This window comes from Lupinus angustifolius, chromosome LG20, assembly GCF_001865875.1.
Source record: "Lupinus angustifolius cultivar Tanjil chromosome LG20, LupAngTanjil_v1.0, whole genome shotgun sequence".
Taxonomy (NCBI): Eukaryota; Viridiplantae; Streptophyta; class Magnoliopsida; order Fabales; family Fabaceae; genus Lupinus; species Lupinus angustifolius.
In genome coordinates, this window is record NC_032028.1 from 7,878,562 (window position 1) to 7,886,562 (window position 8,001).

At 30.6% G+C, this 8,001-nt stretch overlaps 1 long non-coding RNA gene across 1 annotated transcript in view; it reads right to left on the minus strand.

The window, feature by feature from the left end:
• LOC109335692 overlaps positions 1-8,001 on the minus strand; it is a 12,230-nt gene that overhangs the window by 3,971 nt on the left and 258 nt on the right. The gene's annotated exons all lie outside the window — the stretch shown is intronic.

An 8,001-nucleotide genomic window follows, 5' to 3' on the forward strand; every position in this document is an offset into this window, starting at 1 on the left:
TGTAAATTGTAAAATAGTAAAGTGTTATCAATAAATTTATTTGTTGAAACACCTTTTAATATACAAAAAGTGATGAAACTAACTTATTAACTTTTATTTATTGTTATTTACATTCCGCAATTTATTTATTCTTTAATACCAACCTTCCTTAAGGAAGAAGTTTGGTTTGTTAACAAAATGAACCCTAAAGGGAGTAAATAAATAAAGTTCACTTAAATTTATTATTATTTTCTTCTTTATTTATTTATTTGCTTCTAACAACTGACTATTCATCACTTTTGTACATTAAAATATCATTAAACCGGTGTTGGAATTTATTCCACAAAACCGACATGGTATTCAAAGGTACTTAATAATGATGTAATAGGGAATTGCTTCGATACCATTCTACCGGCGTTATAATCTATTCTAACAAAGCCGAGATAGGGCAAAGAATGAATAACTTATTCACATGATTATTAGAAGTAAGTTGTAACTGGAATATTCTTGAAACCATTATACCGTCGTTGGAATTTATTTCAACAAAGCCGAGATGACGAACAAAGAATAAAACCGAGTTCACTTACTTAACCAAATAAAGGAAACACACCGAAGAGAAATCTCGCTTTCAACAAATTGGCGCTGCTGCCAGGGACAATTTGTTGAGGGGGAAAACTTCTAAAAGATCCTTTCAACAAAGGCCTTCAACAATAGAACTCTGCTAAGGAATTTTTAGCACAGATCTTGCTAAAGTTCCTAGTGAAAGCAGTGCCCACTTTAATTCTTGTCCTTGCTTGGTAGAGGCTGATTGCAATGTCCTCAAATCTAGACATATTCTTACAATACCAAATAGAGGAGATTGCATTTATAATGCAAGAAACCAACACGTCCTTAACCAAAGGACTCCAACTGTTAGAGATTAGAAAGAGGCTATTAATTGAGGAATTGTCCAAAATACAACCAATCTGGCTTCCTACCCAAATCCAAATAGCTCTAGAAAAAGTGCAATTAAAAAGCAAGTGAGAAGATGATTCTTCATTGGCCATGCAAAGATTGCATATGGATCCCATAGACAATCCTCTAGCTTTTAAGTTCACATCAGTTGGCATTTTGTTGTTATAAAGCCTCCAAGTAAGAAAGGATTTAGATGGAGGAATTGCAACTGACCAAATCAACTTCACCAATTTGGTTGGTTTGACATTGGTTTGGTGAATAGGTAGGCCTCTTTCATAGTAAGTATGTCATTAGTAGAATGCATCCAAGCTAACTTGTCTATTTGGTTGGCATTAGAAATAGGCAAGCTGATTATAGAGTTGCAAACCTTAGGATGCAACCTTGCTAACCAAGAAGGAATTATCCCGGAAGAGTCTTGAATGAAGTTAGCCACCCTAGCCAGTAAAAATGATGAAGTTTGAGCTGGGATGCCAAGATAGTCAGCTAAAGGATAGCCAAGCAAATTATCCATCCAATAGTTAATTTGATTACCCTTTCCCACCAACTAGATTGAATTCTAGTGAGCAAGTGCCAAAACTTCTTGATTCCAAGCCAAATAGAAGACTTAGTATAAGATGTTGTAGGTCTTGAACCTCTACAAAATCTATTCCTGTAAAAAATAGCCCAATCATTAGAGGAGGATTTCATTTCCCAAGCAAGATTTAGAATTGAAGCTTGATTCATAGTTGTGATTGATCTTATCCCAAGCCCTCTCCTTAACAGGAGTGCAAACCTTATGCCAAGCTACAGTTACTTGTTTTCTAACTTGAGTGTCTCCAGACCAAATGAAGTTTCTAATGCAGCTATCCATCCTCCTTAGCAGATTGACATGCCAATTGTAAACATGAATGCTATATATTAACATGCTATAGATGATAGACTTAACAAGCTCAACTTTGGCCATAATTGAGAGGGAAGAACCTTTCCACTTAGCCAACTTGTTCACTATTTTATCAGTTATAGGTTGTAAGTGGATGGCTTTAGGATTTCCCTTGAACAAGGAAACTCCAAGGTAAGTGAAAGGCAAAAGACCAGCACCAAAGCCCAACCAGTTTGTAAGATTGGTTACTTTCCTTGCAGAAGCTTGAGTAGTGTAAAACTTACATTTATTAAGATTTAGTCTTTGCCCTGAGCCATAATGGCATCAGAAGTATTCAAGTCCAACACCCCTCTCTTTTTTATTGTCCTTCTATTATGTTGAGTCTGTCGATCTATAGCAGATAATGCAGTAATAATTCTGGTGGCTTGCTCAACATCCACTATCATCAAGGTACCACCAGCTACGGCATCCAATATCATCTTAGTCTATGGCTTCAACCCATTACGAAAGATATTTAGTTGGTCAACATCTTCAATCTCATGCCTCATAAAAAGCTTCCTCAACACCTTGTCTGAATGTTGAGATTTCAAGCTTTGCATGCACATACCTCGTCGGAGGGAAAAATCTTGTTAAGAACTTTGTTTCCAAATGACTCCAATTGGTCAAGTTTTGGGTTGGGTGTGATTTTAGCCATTCCTTAGCTTCACAAAGGAGGAAAAATGGAAATAGCATCATGTATGCAGCTTCCTTCTCAGTGTCAGAGTACCCCACAGTGGCCACCATCTCATAGAAATTATCCAAATGAGCATATAGATCTTCATAATCCTTCCCCTGAACTGATGAGCATTGATTAGATTCAGATATGCAGGCTTGATTTCCATTGTCTTGGCGGTGTGTGGAATCACGATGCTAAAGTAGTGTCGAGGACCTTGATACATAGCATAATCTCCTAATGTCCTCCTTGGAGGATTAAGCCTTGGGTTATTATCAGCATCATTATTGATATTTTCCATCTTCTCTGACTGAGATTTTGAAATTGTAGGAACTGTAGCCGGTTCAGAGCTACACTATGCTTCCTGAGGACCTTGTTGTCTCTTCTCTTTTACTTTCTTCCGGTTACTTTTAGCAGACTTCTCAATCTCTGGATCGTGTTGTAGTTGCTCTTCTTTAGATTTACCTCACAAAAGCATAAATAAGAAGACTACAGCAAAGGTTATCACAAGGGTTAACACTATACTACAAAGAATTAAAGAATAGCTATGTACAAAACTCAATAAACTCTATAAAGAACTAATGTAAATCTCTCATTGCTCCCCGACAGCGGCACCAAAAACTTGTTAGATATTTATGGAATGACAAGCGTACTGTATCGTCTAAGTAATAAAATCCGGTAAAATACCGAGATATCGTCCTTATGGAGCAGACTAGATTTAAACTAATTCCTACAAGAATAAATTGAGAATATATTTACAATGATGTTTTTATAAAATTTTGTATTTGGTTGTGAAAAATCATAAATTGAACGAGAAACAATTAAAATAAACTAGGATCGAAATGCATCGTTCTTTCCCATTGACATCCATGGATTCAATTCCAAGTGACTTGTGTAGTTACTGATTCAGATGCACATATCATTCAAATCATTCACATCAATCCTTTGAGTGTAAAATCCTTAGATAATCACTCAAATACCAATTCCTTGGATATTTGACCAATTAACTTGCATTAAGTTCCATGTAAAAGCAATTCATGCATCATTGTTCATTCCTAGAGCAATGATTATGAAGGAAGATGATCTAGGTTCGGTATCAAGTTTAACTTCCCAATTAAACTTGAACCCAAGAACAAGAAATTAGTAGCAAAGTAAATTCATGCATTAAGAACGGGCTGAACTTCCCAAAATCAAATAACAATTACAACATAATCGAATCCAGGAGTACAAAGGTTAGAATATTACATTTTGAAACCCAGAGCAAGATCTAATCATTCCTTCTTGCTATTGCAACGCTCGAATCATGAAATTATACAAGGCATAATGCGAAGTAGAATCGTTTCCACGATTTCTATCCTAATCTCCCTGTGTTTCTCTCTATTTTCATGCTAAAGATGCTTTAGAAGTGTTTCAATAACCTTCCCTGTTTTCCAGAACTGCCTATATCAAGTTCCAATTACTACCCTTTCGCTCAATCTAAGGATTCTCGCTTGAGCGAGAGAAAGTACCCTTCCCTCGCATGAACACCTCGCTTGGGCGAGGGAGAAACAATGGGTATTAGGTTTTTGACCTTCAATTGGTGCTTGGGCGAGGGGTGTCAGTATTTTCTAGTGAATTTCTTCTCTATTATGGCTTGAGAGACCATTCCCTCGCTTGGGCGAGACTTGTGTTGTTAAGAAACTCGTTATTCTCTTTTTTTTCTCCTTTGTTCATCATTTCTAAACCTACAAACAACAAAACACAAGTAATTTCCTGAACAATATAAGATTAGCTAAGTTATTGAAAATTGTATGTAATGACAACATAATTACGCGCTAAGTGCCCCAAAAGCATATTAATTTCCTTAACAATTTGGCACTTAACAAACTTCCCCCAACCTAGAATCTTGCTTGTCCTCAAGCAAAGTAACAAAATGCAGCTCAGTTCAAAGTATCTGATTTTTCAAAAATAATCATTCATCCAATCATGGCATAGCTAGAATCATTCATTTACCATTCACAAAGACATGTTTCATGATCAATCATAGTGGACCAAGTTCCAACTAATAACAGAATGCACAGGCAGTTCAATTTCAAACAGAATAGCAAGAATAACTACTCAGTTCAATCAAAGGAAATGCTTACGCGGATAGATTGGCAAAGTTTGGAATATCATCAAAAATTACACTTGGTGGAACTCGATTCCTACTTTTATACAACATGATTGCTATAGAAAATGGTTGGGTCTTCCTAATTCACAAACTTGTAATAGTTTTCCTCTTGTACTTGATCTAATGTTGTTAATCTACTTGTTCGGTGCTTAGGCACTTTTGCTTTAAAAAAAAGTGTGGTTCTTTTAAAAATTATACATAATGGATCAAGTTCTCTTACATGTTTAAATGATGATATTGCTTATAATAACATGACCTCATTTGAGTTCATAATCATTTTACACTTCATCAAAGAAATTATATATGTATTAATAATATATACTCTAATGATACTTATAAGTCATTTAATTTTGATAATATATAAAATATATGTCCAAAATTTCTATTCAATGAGTTTCAATGAGCAATGAAGATTAGTTTGAGATCTCAATATCAATATTTTATTATTGGTCTTTTTAGCCATTCAAGTTTGAAAAAATTTCTAGTGTATGTCATTAGTTATATCTTGCATTGTTAATTATTTCGTCTTATTTTATATATTGTGGTTCATCTACTATATATATATATAATTTTCGAAAATCAATTAAACAAAATTACATAGTAACATAGATTATGAATTTCTTGCAGATAACATAGTGATTTATAATGAACAAGAAATAATGAAATTTTTTATCTATGGTCTCATCATATATGCTTCTCTATATTTTCAGTATTCAATTAGTTTAATTATAAATTGTAATTAAATATTATTCTCCCTTATAAAAAATTTATCAAGACCGGCCACTAATGGAGGGTGAATTAATAAAAAGTGCCCTCTTTCATTTCACCTTTTCTTTAAATGTCTACGGTTTTATTCTTATCGTAGTTATATTATGCAGTTATACTATTTTTATAGTTGTTTTTATAAGGTATTTTATATTTTTATGAATCATATATTATAATTCATTTGCCTAATTAAAACTTTTATTATCTTTAGTTTTTTTGTCATTAATGAAAAATATTTTAATCTTATAATATATATAAAAAACAAGAAAAATAACTATTTTTCATATTTGCAATTTAGATGCAAGTGTTTTTATAATATTCAATGAATATACATTTTAAGGTTGTTTCTAATATATCCGCTGTATGCATAGGATAAAGAAACCTAAGAAGCATTCCTTTCATTCTATAATAACATTTATTATCAAGGTTTATTCAAACTTTTTCGCATATTATCATATAGCTTTTATTAGTTAATTCTATTTTCTTTTGTATAATAACATTTATTAACATATAGATTTTATTAGTTATTTCTATTTTCTTTTGTATTGAGAAATAAAAATTGGTTTTTAGTCAAAATAATAAAATACTCCTTAATGATACTTTAATATTTATACATTAATCTTAATTAAAAAGATTATGAAAATGAACGGCCAAAGTTGATTAGAAATTAAAACTTAGTTCTTAAACACTACTTCAACATCAATTATTAATATAAATTTTTACAATAATATAATGAAACATCAATCATTAATTTTTATCCTTCCTAACATGTTGACCTGCACTCTGTGTTAGTTAACCGCATTCTTATTTTTTCTGATATAGAATGTCTCATCTTCATCTTATATTGTTTAAGAAAAAACAATTTAAATAATATAAATATATATAAACTCAATAGAGGGTGAAAATTTAAGAAAATAACATGTGGTAGTTGATATAATATACATAAAATTTATGAGAATTTCTCATATTGTGCCTCTAATAATCATTATAGAGTTGTTATGTGAATTTCTCATATTTTGTGTGTTCTTTTTGTGTTGAGAAGAGAGAAGATAGAAATTAGATAAAGTGTGGAATATTAATGATGTGTTAAATATAAAAAATGAAAGCAATGAAAATAATGTGTGAAAGTTTACAATAGTTATTAATAATACAAAAAAATAAATTTGGAATATAAAAATTATGTCACGGTGGTGGTTATTACTTGTTTTCTCTTTATTAATTGTATAGAAGTATAGAAATAGTATCATCTTCATTTATATTGTTTAAGAAAAAAAATTAAATATAAGAAATATATATAAACTCAATAGAGAATGAAGATTTAAGAAGATAACATGTGGTAGTTGATAAGATATACATAAAATTTATGAGAATTTCTCATTTTGTGCCTATAATAATCATTATAGAGTTGTTATGTGAATTTCTCATTTTGTGTTTCTTTTTGGGTTGAGAAAGAGAGAAGATAGAAATAAGATAAGGTGTGGAAGATTAAAGATATATTAAATATAAAAAATGAAAGCAGTGGAAGTTTATAGTAATTATAATTAATACAAAAGAATAAGTTTGAAATATAAAAATTATGCATTGGTAGTGATTATTACTTATTTTGTCTTATTAATAGTATAGATATAGATTAATAATATTATAAATATTTACTATTTTTGTACGATTAATTAAATAAAATTGTATCATTATCTCTCATTTATTACTTTTGATATATTATGGGCATTAATATTACTAAATTTGGTCCAATCATGGGCTCATTCAAGTTATTTGGTCAATAGTTCAATTATTACGTCCTAGTTGGACTAATTAAATTGGTTTAATTAAAAAATATTTAAAAAATATTTTTTATACTATATATAAAGGGAAAGTATGGTGTAACTACCCATTGTGTAATTTTTGTTTTCCTATTTTGCCCTTAACACTTTAATTTCTAGAAGAAATCATACTATCATATGTAATCACTAAAAACATAATAATCACCCTCTCACATTCATTTAAAAATTAAAATAAAGACAAAAATATAATATAAAGTAAACTCAATAAAGATTACAATATAAAATTCATTCAATACAAAAAATATTATGATTCACCAAAATAAAATATATAAAACTTAAAATATTTGATACCAGAAAGTAAAAGTATAGGTTGTCAGGTACAAAGTATATATCGTCACAGTAGTAATAATAACTAACATTATTAAATTACTATGAGATGAGTACATAATGAAGCAATCCTCAAAGAAGATTTTACTGAAATAAAATATGAGAAACAATTCGAAATATTATCAAACAATATAAGCTCATCGACAGGACTCTGTTTGTGGGAGTTTCCTCCGGAAGGAGCGATTACTATTTTAATATGGATCTCTAGAGTTAATTTGTTTTATTTTTTCCAATGTACCAAAAAATATAGGCTTTACATTTTAATCACAACAAAAGCAGACAAATAAGAGTAAAGCTTAATTAAACAACTATGACATTGTTACAACATAAGCTAATAAATGAGAAACAAAACTCTAATAGCGAGTACAAAAATAATTTGAAAGTATGAGATTCTATTTCCTCCAAAGATAACATCGTT